Raw genomic sequence first — 7,376 nt, 5'->3', positions numbered from 1 at the left:
GAGATGATTCTTTACTCTCTCCCTTTTGCTGTTAGGTGCTGTCTTCGTGGAAAGTGCTTGTACATTACTTTCCGCATAGTTGTAGCCTCCGGCGTTACTATCGATACGTGCGTTTCAGACGCGACCTTTGAACTGTTACTCATTACCTGTCTGGCGAATTACGTTATTTTAGATAGCTTAATAAGACACACATTTAAGCTACTATTTCTTTTTCATGGAATCACTAATTTGACATAAATCTCTAATTTATCTTCCGTTTGACAACAAAATTTTCTAATACATTACACATATTAATGCACATTCTCATATACAACAAACAAGGTCTTTCTTACTTTCTGCTGGTGTGCAGGTATTATCTAAAATTAGTTAAATTTTTCATATTAGATTCTGAATGAACAACTTAGAAAATCCTCCATTCAGGATCTAACAAAACCAACAGACTAAATATTAAAAACTGTGATATAGTTCGCCCACCGATTTGAGGTCCCTCGACACTTCTGCGCATCTCAGAAAAAGAAGAATCCATTCCGATAATAGGGTAATCGGTCCGTATAGTGGGATGAGTTGTTTATTATTACCAGTCGGAAAATTAACTTCTCTTTTATGATTATTGTAGTTAACTATGTTGCTTGTATAACAGTTGGAAAATTTTACCTATAAAGCACGTGATTTCGCGTGTTGGCGACCAATTCGGACGTCCTTCATTTTTTTCTCCCCTTCGGCATGAATCGACTATTCTTGGAAAGACGCGAAGCAGGGACCTGGAAACGATGGGCGAACTATATCACTCGATAAGATAGGCCTACTGACCAAAATGGAGGAGGACTTCTGACACCAATCCAAAACTTGTCATATAAAGTTGTTGAACTAGATAGTAGCAGAAGGAACTGAAATAGAAGGAATCCAAATACTGGAACCAATTAAAAAGCTATTAAACATATTCAATTGTAATCATCCTCCTAACAAACCTGGACCAAAGTTTTCCAGCCTATTCTTTCTCATTGAATAAAACTCCATTATCTTAGGCAATATGAATAGCAAACACTGCTGTTATGGGGTTCTGAGGAATTAAACTAAAGAGAAGGAAAATCTTAGAAGAAATAGGACTAATGACACTAAATAGTGGAGAATCCACTGATCTGTTTCATTTTTATGGTACAAAGATGCCATAGATATTACTGCGGTGTCTTCAGATCTTCATGACAAAGCTATATGTGCTGTTTGGAATTAGTTGGAAGCTACCATACCCCAATATTAACTAACCTGAACCCAAAAATGACCAAACTCACCCAAAAAAAAAATATTGTAATTTCCAAAAGGCAAATTGGGAGAAATACAAGTATGAAGTAAACAAGATGCTGAAAGATAACACATACCATGGTGACCTAGACGAAGACTATATAACTTGAAAGAATACTGTCCTAAAATGCAACAAACAAAAGTAGCCCAAAAGTAGGCTGACCATATATCCTTGAGATAAAAACGGGACGGGGTTATGTAATATTCTGTATTCATGAAAAAGTAAGACTATAAAATTTTATTACATAAACATATTGAGCTTATCATTATTCTTCAGTGAGAGAACCCATACTAAAATGTAGGTAGAGGGGAGGGGGACTGCATTTCACAACGATCGCCATGAATATTTCTGCGATGAAGTGATCTTGAAGACAAAGAATAAACTCGACAATAATACAAAAGTCTTGAAAGACTAGGCGTTTTTCTCTCATTTCAGAAAAAACCTGTACTCATTTATCAGATACAGGAATGTTTTCTTTATTCCATATATCCAACGGCCTCACAATTAGAGATTTTATGAGGGTCCATCGAATACACGAATTTCTTTTGTTTCTGTGCGTGTGATGAGTTCCTCCTTCAGGTTGTCCTAAAGGAGGAACTGATGAGTTTCTCCTTCTTCTTTTGCATTTCTTTCCATTTAGTAGCTTCCTTAGTAGCACCCATTTGACTACTCAGTGTTTCCTAAACTGACTTCCACTTATTGATATATTCTAAGCTGGTTTCATAGAAATTCTCAACTACCTCAAAAAAAAAAAAAAAAAAAAAACGTAGCCTTATTAATTTCAACTGAAATCTACTAACATTTTCAATTCTTTTGTGACATCGGTAGTTACAAGCACTTCACTTTCCGTGCACTCTAAATTATTCACAAGGTTTTCAATTTCATGCTGCTTCTGTAGCTGAAATATCTTTTTTAATTAAGCTGATGTATGTTTGGAACGTAGACACTTGATCTCTTGCAAATCTCTTGACAACCACAATTTCAAACAGGGATCTTCAAACAATTTTCGCAACATAACAGGACATTTTCCTGAGAAAGAAAATAAGAACGAAGCTCATCAAACATGCTTAAAATTCTGTCAATGGATGTACCGAAGGACAAGAATCTCGATGCTCTAACAATTTAGTGTAATTGTTTCCTGCAAACTCAGAAATGTTTTTCAGTTCTTCAACTCTGATTGTGTGTATATATTGAAGTATTTGTATGATTTCACTGCAAAATGTTCAATATCAATTGGTAAACAGTCGACAGCACACTGGAGACAATTGTGTATAATGTATGCACCACAACCAATACCGATCATCTGACTCTTCAGTTCAGTTTTTTTTATCACACATTATTTTTGCCAAGTCTTTTGCACCCACCAAAATTGGCGTTCGTCTTTTCTGCACACAAACCAACAATTTTGTTTTCTAAGGCAAATTTATCACTTCCTTCCTTCAACGTAGTACACTGTAGGTCGAAAAAAGGTAAGGAAAAAAGGTTGAACACCACAATTTGGCACAAAGTACCACACAACGATTGGAAAAAATTTGATGGTTTTTTTGTTTGATGCATCTAAACTGACTGTAATGCTTTTTGTATGGTTATAAAACGTTGGTAATTATTGCTTCTGATTTGGTACGTACTGAAGAAAATTTGGGTTCATATATATTATTTATCAATGTCAACAAGCAATCATTTGCGCGAAAACTTTGGCCATGACGCACAATATGATAAGCAACAAGGGCTTCACTTGCTGTTTAATCGCTTTCACTATCACCATCATTTCTCACCGTAAGGGACCTGATGTTTTTAACTCAGCCAGATTCTTTTCAGCATCCTTATGTTTCTGGCTACATAGATGTTGGTTGATGTCGCTTCTGCTTCCATGAGCAACGGAAAAAATGGATATTGCAATGTTGGCATACCACTTTTGTTCCACTACTACACAGCTTGTCCAGTTTAATAAATTTGAATTCTTTCTGGAGATCGTCATTAAAACTGCAGTTTCGCCTCTTTCACATTGCAAGGATAGACTTAAAGCTTTAAAAATATGAAATTTAAATACTGGCATTGAATAACAAAGCCACCGGTTAGCATACAGGCAAAACAAAAACAAACGTTAAAGCGGAAAACAGACACCGAGTCGACTCGCAAGTGTTGCCAACATGTATATTTTATTTTCTCTGAATAAATCACTGCAGATATCGATATTTCGTATTGAAAAATGCGACTCCATGTTAATACAAATCACTGGTATCCATGATATTGATATACGATTATAGATTATGAATAATAATTTATGATTGACTTTAAATATTAACTCCAAATATTATGACATTTAGAGTTTTTATTAAAAACGGGACTTGACATTTTTATTAGAACGACGGGACTGCCAGGAAATATGAAAAAAAAAAATACGGTACTGTACTGTATTGTCCCGTTCAAAAAGATACGTATGGTCAGCCTACCCAAAGGGCTACAGGAGAAAAGTTATTTCAAACTACACAAAGGTTCACCAGAAACTTGCCAGTAAAATAACTAAAAGAAATGAATTATTTAACATCTTAACGATTGGAAGTTATCCAGAAACCAGGATCGAGTACAAGTCAAATGCTGAAATTAAACAAAAATATATTACAAAGAACTAGGTGGCAAGAATTTTGCCATAACTTAAATCCAAACACTTCAGATACCAAACTTTGGAAACTGACTGCTAATTTACAAAGAGATCTATCAAAGGCAAGTTAGACTAACACGATAAAACACCTGAATGGAAATATCAGAATTGGAGACAGGGAGATCGCAAACACCTTGGCCTTTCATTTTCAAAATATTAGCAACCTAGAGATGAATACTAGCCAAGACCATCAAATATGAAAACAGGCTCTAATCAAAGCTCAAATCTAATCAAAGCCTTATACAGCAGAATGACCACATCTTTATCTCTAGTTCTTCTTAGTTATACTGGCTTTCTTTGTGCTGTTTTCATTACTTTTGCAACATGTCTCTTGAACTAAAATTCTTTATCCACCAATATCCTAAGATCTCACGCTTCCTCCACCTCCTGTAATACAACGTTTCCAATATGATACACAGCTTTACTTTTTTGATATCCAAGGTGCAAAACCTTACATTTACTGGTATTAAATGGATATCCCCACTTGTTAGCGCATATAGTCACTTTATTAAAATCGCTCTGAAGCACAAGTACGTCTGCATCATTCCTAATAACTTTTCCCAGCTTAGCATCATCCGCAAACAGCTGAATATATGAGCTCGCAGACCACTCGCTAATCATTAACAAATTGAACAGCAGTGGCCATAGAACAGAACCCTGTGGGACTCCAGTGGTAACTAACCCCCCCTGAGAGATATGGAAACCTCCATAAACCACCGTTTGATATTGATTAGAAAGCCAGTTTGCTATCCAATCAACCAACTGATTTTCCGACCCCATTTGACGTAACTTACATAGCATTTTATTATGTGGCAATCTGTCAAATGGCTTTGTAAAATCCAGAAATGTAACTGTATATTAATCATCTCTATCCATAACTGTAGACACATTATTATAAAACGTAAGTACATTTGTAATACAAGACCTACCTTTAGCAAACCCATGTTTTCCTCTTTACAGTGTCCATTCCTTATCCACCCAATCGTGTATTTTATTTCTAACCAATCTCTCCAAGACCATAACAACCACTCCAGAAATGCAGACTGGACTGTATTTTGAAACATCTGTGTAGCTTCGACCCCTTGTGCAATGGAACAATCGTGCCCTCTCTTTCCACTCATTAGGAATTCTTGAGGACACTTGACTCTTATCAAACACAGAGTCTACGGAAGTCAGTTCCATAGCGCGTTCCTTCATAACATGGAGTGAAATTTCATCTATTCCAATAGCTTTATTCATATCAAGATGACGTAAACAATCACAGACTTCTACCTTATTCACCTTCAAGAAACTAGGTTGAAGTATTGATTCTTCAACTTTCTGTTTCCTTAGAATAGTATCGTTACCATCAGTTTGAAAAACCTTAGCAAAATGATCTCTGAACAACTCCACAATAACTTCTTCCTTGGTCATCTCTATCCAGCAGAGTTATCTTCCCATAATCATTCTTTCTTTTGCTAGCTGCATAACAGAAATCTCTCTGAGATTTTTCTTAGCCTGTTTCGCTAGTCGTCTCTCATACTCTAATTTCACTTGCCTGCACTTTATAGATTTCATGCAACTGTTCACATCTTTGAAGTTTATATTTTTTACATAATCTTCTCTTCTACAATTCTGCTTAATATCCCTATTCATCCATTTAACACCTATTTTGTTAATCCTTTTTGATTTAGGCACACAGTCTATTATTTCCATCATCAAATAATACTTAACTAACTCACACCATATTAATTCTCTTTTCCTTCCTTTGGATAAAATTTACGCAACCTTAATTTGTATTTCACGAATTCTATTCCTGAAATACAAACTAGTCTGTAATTTGAAACATCCGTTTTACTTTCACCTTTTTTTTGCAACGGAACAGTCTTGACCTCTTTCCTAATTTCTGAAATGAAATCAGACTTTTTTAAAATTTGATTTATGAATATTTTCTTAATTTTTTTTCTTATGTGATATGACTGAGTGGGCAGTTCAATCTCCACCGGTAGCCAATCAGAGATAGCTGGCTCATGTCTATCACTAATTATAGCAGCCGCCGATGAAGAGGCTGGCAAACAAGTGCTGCCATCTCTTGGTACCTAACCCTAACAAGATATGTCACTGTCTGAAATAATGTGGGTACTACGGTCGATTTTCTTGAGTTTATGGGACGAAAAACCCGAGTTTCCGGGAGGAAAAACCCGCTTGCCTGTGCCAGATAGGGTATAAAGGTCTTGCCTACTCCCTATTAGGGAATAAAAGGCGTTAGTTGATTTATATTTTTATATGTGATATGACAAATGGCTGACGTCCTACATTATCGCCTTAAGAGCCATATGTCCAAGAGGCATCTTACTTGCTCCAAGAATCGAGGGAGATAGACAGAGAAGCAGTTCCTTATTCGATGGAAGATTCTGCTTTCCTCGATGAGAAGATGTCTTTTTTTACGTATCTTTCACATGTGATACTTTAGAACATTAATGAAAATAATGAGAGTTTTCTTTTTGATTGTTTGCTTTTCCTTACCGGAGGGAAAATTGCAATAGCACTATCTCATAGAAAGTTGGCACTACGATCCTGAGTACTTCAGCCAGCCTCTGCCGAATGTGCTGCACAAGTGGACATTGGTAGAAGAGGTGCCCTGCTGTTTTAACTGCATGCATACTTAACAAAAGGAGTCACAAGGGCGGAGGCAATATTTTGAATTGACCAATTTTACCGGGAGGTAGACGATCCTCCAAGCCAAATCCCAGTGAAAAGGTTGTTCCCTGCTGTTTTGATATTTTTTGAAATTGTTTTTTTTTTTTAAATTTTTTAAAATTGTCAAGACCGAAAATATTAATAATAGGTGGAGAGAATACATTTCAGAACTGTACGATGACAGAAGTAGATCACAAATCTTAAAATTGAGAACAGGAATGGAAAACCAGAACTACTTGATGAAGAGATAGAAAATGCAATACATAGTTTGCCAAATGGGAAAACACCAGGAGATGATAATATACCAACAAAAATAATTAAAAACATGGTAAAAGATGGAAGAAATTGAGAGGTATTATAAAGAATATAAACAACACAGGGAAGATACTGGAGGATTTCCAGAAATCAATCTGCATCCCAATCCCAAAAAGCAACAACACACATACAGATGTGAAGAGTATAGAACTTGAAGTCTAATCTCGCACATATCTAAGATTATGCTGAAGATAATAAAAAACTAAATACATGCAAAAATAAAGAACCAAATTAGTGAAACACAGAATAGTTTTGGGGAAGGAAAAGGTACAATAAATGCCATCTAGAACCTATCTTTTATTATAACTGAAACAATTGAATTAGGCAGATAGGTGCCTCTGTACTTTGTTGACTTCCAGAAGGCATTTGTCGTGTTTTATTTGTTTTAACAAATAAAAACAACAACAAAAAAAAAACACG

This window comes from Typopeltis vanoorti, chromosome 3 (genome assembly GCF_054136105.1).
Source record: "Typopeltis vanoorti isolate ZY-2024b chromosome 3, IOZ_Tvanoo_1.0, whole genome shotgun sequence".
In the NCBI taxonomy this organism is placed as follows: Eukaryota; Metazoa; Arthropoda; class Arachnida; order Uropygi; family Thelyphonidae; genus Typopeltis; species Typopeltis vanoorti.
The sequence above is the reverse complement of the archived record's forward strand: the minus strand, read 5'-3'. Positions refer to the sequence as shown.